Here is a 12,640-nt window from a genome sequence, read left to right as displayed (position 1 = left end):
TCTCTATAATAAAACACTTCACATATGTACATTTACCCAAAAAACAAAAACCAGCTCATTGGTCCCTCTACATCTTTTATCTTTTTGGTAATAACAGACAATGTTTTTAAGCATAAAAAAATAGTACTCAATTTTTTAGTACATAGATATTTGCAAAATAATTAGGTACGTGGACATAATAATGATGATGATGATGATGATGATGATGATGATATACATATTTTAAACTTTGGGTATGTATGCACTATGATTTAGAATAACAAAACTCGTCCCTATGTGGGACATATTTTTGCATCCAACACTTTGGAGTTCAATTCAAATAACATAGCAATAATAATTCCTTACCTACAACATGCAGCGAACAGCAACACATCAAACATATTATAACATATATTTTGTTCAAGTATCCCTCGTGCTGTTCCTCCTGCCCCACCACTTCTTTTTCACCCTGTCAAGTGCACCTTCTTCATTTCCAAGTTTACTTAACACCACTTTTGTTTCTCGTAGCCTTACTGCATAATCCTTCTTCCATGTTTCAAACATCTGCTTCAATCTTCTAAGTTCACGATCCGGATTCAGGCTTGCTTCAACCTGCCCTGATTTTACTTCCACTAAGAACTTGGCATCATCACCGAAAACTTGACTCCTCTGCTCGAACTCCTCTGCCAGCCGACTTATAACACTCAAACCTGCACTCATTGGTCTCAACCCGTTGCTCTCTGGACCCTTATGGTTGCTTCCAGTATCCCAGCAATATTCTCTTTCATCACTTGTATTAACTGATGCATCTGAATTTCTCTCCAACTCGTCAACTGCTAGGCTCTTCTTTGCTATTGAGAGACTGGATTGTAGGGACCTCATTTGTTTCTGCCATACTTCTTCCATGGACTTCATTTTTACCTCATACTCAGACCAACGGCTTTCGTATTGTTGGAGTCGTTGATGGAGGATATCGTTTTCCTCTTCCTTCTCCCTCAGAACAGCCTCGGCTTTGAGAACTCGGCGCTGTACTTCAGAGAGAAATGATGACTTGACCAGCACCTCATCTGATTCATTTTCCTGCATCAAAATCTATTATTACTTAAGGTGCCAAGTGCAAATACCACCAGTAAGAAGAATACTAAAAAATTAGTCTGTATAACAGTCAAAAGAAAGATTCAAAAACCAAAAAGCGATCACAGAACACACTGATCCCCAAACAGTTTCAGAAACAGTTTTTTATGTTCTTTTGCAATACAAGACACATTTTCCAAGCAGTGTGACCATCGAACAAGTCTATATTGAACTAAGAAAAGTAGAGAAAAATGCAACGAGACCAAAGAAGACAGGAGGATTTGCGAGAGTCAAGGCCAATTTTCAAAAGTGTTGGTATTTAATATAATAATATCCCAAAGCTTCAGTAATAAAATATGGAGAACCATCTTCAAAAAAAATATATGGATCAAAGATGCATTGTTACAAAAGAAAATTTAGCATCATTCCCCAGATAAAGTACGAAGGTATTTGATAAATCTTAGTAATAATGAATCACATGAAAACTCAAAACAAAGTAAAATTTGAGTTAAACACAATATGTTGGTCGATGTACCTTAGAGCCCCCAGGTTTGAGTAGTCCTATATCTTGAGAGCATCTTCTGACCAACCAGCCACGAATAACTACAGCATAGAGAAGGCATAATAGTGAAATTTTAAGTGACAATGATTTTCAGACACCGACTTAATAGAAGAAAATGTCCAACTTAAACCTGTGTTGACATATATATCTTTCTAGTCTTGGCAGCCAAAACCTAATTTATCAAAATTCTCCTATGGAGGGCCATCAATTTCATAAATATTAAATGCTTGCCAGCCATCCTTTTTAAATTTCCTGGAAATTACATAAGAAATGCACTTGGATGTATTTGAAAATCTTTCACATAAACTCATGGTTAAAACAGAGAAACATCTCTATCCGCAAACTGGCCATACCATGGCAGCCAGGAAACAAAAAGAGGCATTACATTGCTTTGTATGTTTGTACTTTAAATTCAAGGTGAGAAAATAACCTGATTGTATCACAATTGATGCATCGTTAATTTTCTTGAATGTTTTCTTCGCATTCCTGCCTTTAATCCACTTTTGTATAACAACAGCAGCTCTATGCCTCTGCAGTAAGACTGCATATTCTTGCCTGGCTTTCTCTCCTCTGACAACTGTAGTGAGAGAAATAAAAAAATCACGTCTTGACAGTTTCTTATTTTGTATAATATAACTTAAAAGCAATAAAAATCAGAAAATGTGAATACATGACTGCAAGGTAGCAATCCCTCTTTGAAGCTCCTTGAAGTGGCGCCAAGCTTGATGCCCTCTGAAGCAGCTTTGAACACGTAAAATGCCATGAAGAGTATGATTCCTTGTATCCTCGAGAATCCCAATCTGCATCAATTATTAATCTTATATGAGTTTATCAAGAAAACACAATAAAACATACTGCAGGATATTTTACAATTGTGACAATCAAGAGATAGAACCTCAATCTGCTCAGAATATCCTTGTAATATCAATTAAACTCAAGGTTACGAAGTAGATAGACATTCTTAAGCATTTCTATTTTGAGTTACAAGCATTGACATCAATGTTTTCAAAATTCACCTGGCTTTCAAGACTTTTGAGGCGAAGAGTTACAGCACCAAGGCATTGGGATTGAGTTTGACTCGAGTCAAATAAAAATATCAGCATTATAAAGAGAATGTATTTATCTATTTAAAAAATCCATATTATTTTGTTCTATTTTTGTATAGACAATGCCAAAATGAAAGTATGCTTATGATAATCTTTTTTTACATAAATAGTTTCAACAAAGGACTCATGCTCAAAGGGTAACTACTTAAACTTTATTGTGCATAATCAAAATATGCATTCTATTTAACTGGCTCAGCGTTATTCAGCAGCCAAGGAAGTCTAAAAACACAAAGCCCACTCCCCCTTTTCCTAAAAAGAGCCCCATAAAAGAGGGGGAGCAAAAAGTGGGTAAACCACACAAGATGAACCCATCATGATCCTTTTACTGACCTGCCCAGTACGGAAAAACAATTTTGTGTAGCCAACTTGGTACATCTCTGGCAAAATGTTGAACTGATGAAGAATTGCAACTGAAACGCTAAGTGGATCTTGGGAGGCAACATTTTCCAATAGAAGAAAACCATACCTGAGGAAAGGTACAAAACAAACATTAACAGCTAAAAACCCAAAGAAAAAGTGAAAATGAATCAATCCTGAACAGTTATGGACGAACTCTTAAAAGTCAAAACAAGAAGAAAAAAAAGAGAAGGTAAATGCATCTCACTTCAACAAACAGAAAATAATTTCCTCTTCGTTACCTTCTTGCAAACTTTTGGTGAGACATTCTGCTGGGAAAGCCAGACCGTGATATACGAACCACCTCTAGGACCCCACAACATCTCAGTTGCTGCAAAACAAGTCCTTGCTCATATGATCCAGGAGACTGTAAGTTATTAGGCTTTATACACCGTATGAAATGTGGAGTAGTGCTCTCTAGACGTTGCATTAGTTGGAAGAGTTGACTCTGAGTTATAGGGGAAAAAATGTAACTATGATATCCAAAAGAGTACCATTCAAAAAGTAGCAGAGTTTATATTAAACAGAAATCTAGTCTCTTTCATACTCCAACCATATTCCATATTCACAAAAAGGCTGAACTACTTTTACAAGAAAGCCAAGCACATAAAAAAGTTGAATCAATAATTCAACAGAGACTATATTAAGTTCACATAAATAATATCAAAGGACACAACATGAGAAATAGTGCTAACCTACTAGGATGACAACCTCCACATGTATTGAATCTTAAATACTTCACTAATCACTGGGATTGTCCATGGATGCACAATGGTTTCATGGCAAATCAAATCAAACCAAACCAAACCAACCACTATTGATTATTTTTAAAAACATGCATAACTTTCTTCACTCTACACAGCAGGTGGACCTCATACAAATAATTAAACAGTCATCAAAAGCAAAAGAAGATCAGCCAATAAGCAATGAAACTAGTCATTTCCATGAATGAGAAAAATAAGAGATTTATTTTAATTGAAAAGGTTGTAAATGCTGCACATTAAAATGTGGTAACGATCTAAATATAGACCGGATCAATCGGATCCAGTTACATTGGAGATGGACCACCCATCCCAAATTGATCAGTAACAAATTCTGCTAAAAGCTAAAGAGTTTCATAAATGCCAAGAAAAAGTGTTGAATTGTAATACAAATAAGAAAATCAAAACTCTCTGTTTCCTTTATTAAATAGAAAGAATGAGAAGATACAAATTTTAACATGTAATACTTGTGCTTGTAATTTCATAGAAGCTTCTTTCACATATTCATGCTTATTAATTATATGATAGATATACATTCTGAACCAAGGGTGCACTTGAAATTTGGAAAGGAATTAACCTTAAATTTTGTTGCAACACTTAGCTTCTGGGAATCTGCACCACCAGCTTTATGTAAAGGACCAACTACAGCCTTTTCAGATTGGTTGAGCATATTTGATGCAAATATCTGAGGAAGGTGGCACGAACACAAGGACAGAAGTTGAATTGAATCCAGGTGTAGCAAGTCTCTGTTCTTCTCAAGAAATCCAGTTGTGTCATATGTAACCTGAGTTGGGGACCAGGAAGAAATGTCAAATGGTCACATAGAAAGAATAAATAAAAACCGCAAGTGACACATCTTTCTTCCACCACCAATATTTATACAAAGAGGAAAAGGAGAAGGAGAAACTAGATGCAAGCCCCTTTGAAACACAAAAAGAGGAACACTAGAATTAACAACCAATGAATTAGAAAGGTAAATACCTCTCCTGCAAAATGAGAGACAGTAAAAGCTTTTTCTCGCTCTCCCCTAAAACAAGGATTAGAATTCAGATGCTGCTTGAGCTTGTTGGCAAACGTGATGTCAGTGCCATTTGGAAAAGTGGATTCCTCATCTAACAGAGACAATAATCCCAAAGGTTTCTGCATATAACTTTTAAAAAAGATTAAGATTTGAAGAAGCATAGTTCATAAATAGATGCTGCAAAGAATAAAAGATAAAAACAATAGAGGCGAGCATCAAAATTTCAGATCAACTATTGTTGTCATTCCCACAATTTCTACCTTCAACTCAATGAAAAGACGGGGAAAGAAATATACATGCTTTTCATACTAGAAATGTAGAATATACAATATATTTATGTACATTCTTTGCTTTAGTACCATGTAATATGAAAATTAGCAAATCTTGTATAGGACACAAGCAACTTTTGTTGAACCAAATAACAGGAGTGCAGGAAACATACCATGAAAGCTACTTTTTCATTTCAAAATTATAAGCTAAGTTTTTCCCTTTTTATACAACCAAACTGAAGAGGTTATGAGACATGAAGAATAGCAAGATCAAAATGACACCAAAGCAGGCATGCTTTTGTGGGACCCTCAAATAACAACATTTGCTTGAAAGTATGTTCCCTACACCAAGCACATACATGGAAAGCATACCGTTAAGCTGAAGCATTAAAAAAGAACTCCTTACCTTTTCAAAAAGATTAAGACAATCTTGGTTGTCATCAAAATCAACCTTTGCCCAGTCAATGCCATCTTGGATGTATTCCTAAAAGGGAGAAAAAGGATTAAAAATCATTGTGAAATTCACAGGTCTTCTTTGGATTAAATCAAACTACTTCTCAACCAACACTAACTGACCAAAGAAAAAGCAAATCAATGTATTATTATCTTTTATAAAAAGATTAATTCAAGAGTTAAAACTTTTCTTGAGCAAGTTTATCTTTCAGCATTCGTCATTAGCTCATGATGGAGAAAGTTTTTACATGCCCTCACTTCAACTGCATAACTTCAATCATCAATAATTATCTTGAAAACTCAATGATTCATCACTATGCTAACTCTCCCCAGCCAAAGAAAGTGAATAGATATTTTCCATTATACAAATTCATAAAACTTTCAAGCTGCCACTGGACATTATTAACCCAGTATAAGACATACCAACTCAGAAAGATAAAAGAAATCTATCAAGTTTCAGTCAGATTCTATAAATGCCATGACAATTCAAATCAATCAAACTCTTAATCCAATCATATGAAGCAGAAAGAAGGTACCTCCTGCTCCAACTTGAATAAATGACGATTAAAGTGCTGCTGCAATCTCTCATTTGCATAATTAATGCAGAACTGCTCAAAACTATTCCTCTGTATAAACAAATGATGTTGAATGAATAACACAAAAAAATGTCAAATGTGAATTAGGGCCACACACACAGGGAGGGAGGAATAAAATAAAAATGTCAAATGTGAATTTGGACACACAGGGAGCCACACACACACACAAGTGCGGCATAAGCGAAACGTACACCAAATGATTCAAAGCCATAAATATCAAGAATGCTGATGGATCTGCCAGTTCGCCTCTTGCTAACAGCAAGCGATTTGTTAATTTGTTCTACCAGCCACTCAAACAAACATGCATAAATTGATTTTGCCAACGCATCTCTTGTGTCGATCGCCTGAAAAATGAAAAGAGTATATTTATTATGTCAGAAAGTCTTAAAATGAGAATATCAAGAAAAATGCTTCCAACGGTAACAGGTTAGACTATAGGAGTCAGTCAGAGTAGGCAGCTTAGAGATTTAGTGAAGCTGAAGTGTCATGCATGAAACACACAGCAAAACATAATAATAAGATAATTTAATACATCCCATTTGAACGAAAGAGAGCAAAACCTTGCAATTATAAATCCCATTTTCATTTAGATAAGAATAGACAACGCTGCAGCAGTCACATGAACCCGAAGATGTTGTATCATCAAATCTTCAGTCATGTGAACCCAAAAATGTTATATCATCAAATACTTTCATATTTAGTTCTCTAATTTCATTATTCGAAACATGGCAGAGCAGTCATATACATATTTCCATAATCATGGAATCTTAGAGATTTCCTCCAGGTTAAGAGGAGAGATACGGATATCAGGTAGCATAGAACTAGAACAATATTGAGATCAAAGCAACCCAAGCCTTCTTCCAGCCAGCTTCAGTAAACGGGCAAACCTTCAAACATGACGCAGGAAAGCCATGAGGGAGAAAAATAAGTCCCAGGAATGTTAATCAAAGTTTCCACATAGAAAATTTTTTATCAAAAGAAACCATCTTTTACATGCTCTACCTTAAACCTAGATACCACACTTACACTTTTAAAGACCAACTAGACAGTACAATATTTGTGCAATGAAAGATTCTTACCTGGGATAGTGTTAGTTTTTGGATAATATTATCATGACCAACTCTCATTTTGCGAGTAGATAAAGCCAGATTCAGGTCCACAGCTTCACATCCAATCAACTGAGCTACATTGATTAGACCTGAAGTAATATTATAGTCTTCAGAGATCAGATAAGCTCAAGCAAAGCAGCAGAAGTAAAATAGTATTAGAAGACCCTTTTCAAGCAAAACAAGTTACATATCATGCCAACGAAGAAATTTTAGAAGGCATATCAGCACCATTAAAAAGAAAGAAGAGTGCAACTGCCTAATACAAAGGAAAATAAGTAAAAACTAAAAAACAAGAAGACCTAGTATAATGGAAACTTGGCTCTGGCACAAAGAATTCTCACCCATAAAAAATCTGCCAGTAAAATCACTAAAACAACAAACGGGTCTAACAAACAAACTAGCCTTTAATACCATTTTCTAGGCATCCAACCTAAAATTAATTGGCAATAAGTATAGATATATAACTTAAGTGTAAGGCCACAGAAAATTCTAAACTTAACCGATGAGGGAATGTTATGTGCACAATTGCAAAAGGTATGGGACTTGGAAGTATGGGATTCCTAGTGGCGTTTAATGGACTTAGGCTCTCCAACCTCTATTGCTGGCTTTTGGGGTTTCTTTCTCCAAGTCAATATCAATTGGTATCAAAGCCAGTCACCATCTCTCTCAGTTGCAATCGTGCAACGTGGGTGGTGATGTCAGTATTGCAGTGTTTGCCCAGGGCTAGATTAAGCTAACACAAACCCAGCCCGCATGGGATTTGGGACTGCAGAGCGTGGTGGACCATTATGTGCACAATTGCAAGGTATGGGACGTGGACCTCACATAGAAAGTATGGAATTTCCTAGTGGGGTTTATATGCACCTAGGCTCTCCAACCTCAATAGCTAGCTTTTGGGGTGTGGTTCCCCAAAGATTCATATCAGGGTAAGACCACTTAATGGTGTTTAATTTGAATTTATCTTGAGCCTCCATTTCACTTTTTCCCTTTCTAAGAGGAGGAATTTGAAGGGGAAGGATACGGGAAAAGCTATATGGAAGAGTTTTCTAACATCTATGAAGGGTCACAAGGTATAAAACAACAACAATAATAGAACAGAAAAGCATGAGGGTAATCCAATTAGTAAGAATCTTTTCAAAGTGGTTTTTGGAAATTTCTTACTTTCATCTGCCACAGCTTCAACATGGTTTTCATTATCAATCATGTTGAATGAGATATTTCCCAGCCATAGTACTGCAGCAAGCATTGCAAAGACACTCTCTTGGTCTTCTTCACTAACATGGACAATATCCAAAGCTTCCTGAAATTAGACCATAAAACAGTATATACCATTTATTGTGGCAAATGACTATGAATGGAAGAGATATAATTAATGAGAAACAAGTAAGTACCTTAACAATGTGAAATTGTTCAGCATCATCCACCCCAGTAATAGCATAGCAATTACTCTGATTCAAATATTTATACTCATTCACATCCTTCAAATTTAGCTTCTCTGTAGGCCCAAAATGAATGAGCAAAGGCAAAAGGCATAATTGAATATTGCAAAAAGTTGAACACGATTCTTTAGAATAACATAATTAGGAGATTATTCCAAGAAATTAACAGCATAAAAGGGAAGGAAACAGAGTAAGCTATTCATCTCATGTATACTTTCCTACTACCATATTTAGGAGAGTTAAACTCAAAATATGTATTGAGGCATTCATTGTGGAAAACATTTGCTATTGATAGAAAAAAAATACTCATAAGCTCAAAGATGAGAAGAATATGCAACCTAGCAAAAAAGAACACACTTGTATCCCTAGATGTTATTGAAACAAAGCATATTAGACCAAAGAGAAAATATACCTCGGAGGGTACGAGGAGCACCAGCACAAAGCTGATAAAAAATATGGTAAGACCTTTCTCCCTCCGCACATTGGACCACTCTAGACTGTTCATATAATAGATTAAATTATCAACTCATACGTAGTAAAATAATAGACCAAATGGCACAAAACAATGAAAAAAGGTGTTATAAGAACTACCTTCTCTATTAAAACTGCCCATTTGGAGGAGAAAACATATTCAAACTTGATGTTAGTTACAAATTTTAAGAAGGAAAATTAAATATGCTCAAAGAAATGAATTTCAATACAGGACATCAGTAGCAAAAATGAGCTTACAAGTTTGAATCTTGGCCCCGGATATTTTTCCAGTTTCACTAAAATGGATTTCAATCAACTTTCCCTGAGAAATATACACCCAAATTATTCTTCTTAGAATGCCATCTCATCAAGGAAAAAGTTTTTGAGAGGCAGGAGACTTACAAAGCGGCTTGAGTTGTCATTTCTTAATGTTTTTGCATTACCAAATGCTTCTAAGATAGGATTGGTCTTCAATATTTCATACTCTATTCCACTACCACCACCAAGAGCTGCCAAATATTGCATTGCTATCTTCGCAGTCTCAGTTTTCCCTGCTCCACTCTCACCACTAGAAAATGCAAATCAGAACAACCATTACACGCATAGACACATGGGATGAAAACAAAACCAGCTGTTATAAATCCCCAAGATGCGCTCCATTGCTAATAATCAGATATTTCATGATACAAATTATTACAAATGTAATATGAAGTGTTGAATTTTAAGACTACATTCCACACCACTTATTTTCCGAACTGCATCAAAGCAGCACCACCACAACTACTCAAAAGTCAACATATGGATGCTAGTCAGAGAATAAAATATTACACATCCACAGAAAACCAATGATGTTCGAACCAATGATGCTAGTCAGAGAAAGGGGCTTTGAGCCGGTTGACCCGGGAACCAGATTTTTTAATTTATAATTATTTTTTTGAATTTTTAATAATTTTTAAATGGACCGGTTGAACCGGTCAGACCCATTGGACCGGCGAACCAGTGGTCTGACCGGTTCGACCACTGGTCCAGTTTAAAAAACATGCAGAGAAGTGTTTACTCAAAGATAAAGAGGACTACTGAAAGTAGGACAAATAAAGAGAATCTCCTAGAAAACTTACTAAAGAAAAAAAAGAGGAACCACCCAAAATTAACATGGAATTGGTTAAATGAAACTGTAAAAAATATACTTTACGAATTTAGGAACAATCTTAGACATCCTACAAATAGGCACTAAGTTAGAGGTCATCCTTCAAAAACTCTACCCCCCTCCCCCCTTTTCATCTTCATTGTTGTGCATCCTAACTCAATAAAAGTAGAATCCATGTAAAAATACACTCAGAAAAGGAAAGCGAACAAATAGCAACCTTATGATGATAGACTGATTTACTTCATCTGCATAAAAGAAAAAAGAAAAAAACATATTACAACCGCAAATTATTATAATATCAAAATTAATAAGAATAAAAACCAATATAACAACTTCAAGAAATTGAAAGTACCTTGTGTCATTTCTCGGATAGCTGTGTCTGCAATTGCATAGACATGTGGGCTCTCAATGGATTTATTCTTGTATGCTTCAATATAGTTATTTCCATATAAAGAAACCTTTTTAAAAGGATTGATAGCAACCAAAACTGGTCCTGCCTTCGTCTAAAATGAATATGATTATAACAATAACAGCATTAGTGAACACCAAACTTCAGTGCTGGTTCAAAATTAATAGAAATAAGTATGAGCTCTTACATATATCATATCTCGACTGTATCTATATTGGAGATCAAACAAGACTGATGGCTCATTTAAATAACTAAGTTGCATGAGATCATCCACGCCATCAAGGATATCAGGATTTGCAGGTATCAAACTATCAGAATTTACATTTAAAACCTACAATTGGAATGCAAGTAAATGAATCAAATGTCTACTTAATGCAAGAACTTATACTTCAAGATTTCTTATATTCCTTACTTTCCCATCAGGAAGAGAAATAACAGACTCACTCCCTGCAGTTTTCACTATCCTTGCCAGCTCCCAATTCCCATTTGGAAGTTGAAACCAAGACTGAACCTTCTGAAATATCAAGATTACGTAATTCAGTAGTTGAACAAGAGGTTTACCATTAACATGACAAAGACTAGAGCTAACCTATTATCAAACCAAGAGCAACAAATTACCTTTTTTGTAGTGTAGGAAGTTATGTCACTCCACCTGTGCTCAATGTTAGATTTTGACACTGAAGGCAATGGTGCAGCTGCAGAGACCAAGTCCTCATCAGCCACAGAAGGCCTGTCCTCAACGACCAAAGTGTTCCCATTATATGGTGAATCCTCATGTGCCTGATCAGCATCAGCAACACCATTTTCAACTCTCTCAACAACCTTTGCCCCCGAATCACCATTTTCAGGGGCACTCAAGCTGGCTATGCCATTATTTCCAGAATTTACATCAGCAAATCTGATGGGATTGGGAGTCAGAGAACCCATGAACCTAAAATCAACCGGCAAAGATTTAGTAAACCGGTGGGAAGGAGGAACCCCAGTTTTCTTAGACATTTTCTCCTAAGTGTTTCACAATCATCAACCCTGAGATTTGAGCTTTAAGACAATGTAATCATATAAAAGGGTGAGATCAAAAGGTACACTTTGTTTCAGATTTCACCAAAAGTTTCATCCAGCTTTAACAAAAGGCCCCACTTGAAGACTTATCCAGGCAATGCAAATGGCGGGGACCATTGTTTAAGATACAGACCCCAGTGCTCTTCATCCTCGGTCGCCATTAACAAGCTCAAAGCATAAAGGCGGTTAACGGTTTACTATCACAGCTAGAATTTACTATACGTTACACGACAGCTTCCTATAAACTTTGAGCAATTTCAAATCACCAATCTAATATTAACTTAAGAAATTCTTTAAAATCTTAAATCAAACCTTCAAGCTTCATTTAATTTCATATTTTTTCTTCATAAACGGACCTTACCATTTGGCTACTTAAAAAAATAATGTGAATAATAAGGAAATAAATAATTAAAACTACTCATAGTAGCAGCAAAGAATTGTCATAAATTCAAAACTTTTCTTCAGTTTCTCAGTTTTCTCAGGAAACAGACAAGCATTGGCATGAGAATATATGTATAATATATATATATATATATATATGCGAAATCTAAGCCGAACCAAGCAAGCAATAAAATAGCAAATAAGAAAGAGAAAAAGAAAGCAGAAATATCAACATTCTTCACTTACCTCAAGAAAATTTAGTTAAAAAATTAACTACTTCAAAGCCTCAATGGATCTCAAAACCCTAGAAAAAGGTACGAGATTCCAAAAAATTAAGTTACTAGGGAAGACGCAGATGAAAATGCGGGCAAAAGCTAAGTATTCTCTTTTTAAGTTAAAGCCATAAAA

At 35.5% G+C, this 12,640-nt stretch overlaps 1 pseudogene; it reads right to left on the bottom strand.

Annotated features, from left to right (window-relative positions):
• Positions 1–218: 218 nt before the first annotated feature.
• LOC108479939 (myosin-1-like) lies at positions 219–11,790 on the bottom strand (annotated as a pseudogene).
• Positions 11,791–12,640: the final 850 nt, after the last annotated feature.

Source organism: Gossypium arboreum, chromosome 12 (genome assembly GCF_025698485.1).
Source record: "Gossypium arboreum isolate Shixiya-1 chromosome 12, ASM2569848v2, whole genome shotgun sequence".
In the NCBI taxonomy this organism is placed as follows: domain Eukaryota; kingdom Viridiplantae; phylum Streptophyta; class Magnoliopsida; order Malvales; family Malvaceae; genus Gossypium; species Gossypium arboreum.
Note: the sequence above shows the minus strand (reverse complement) of the source record. Positions and strands in the feature narration are given on the sequence as shown.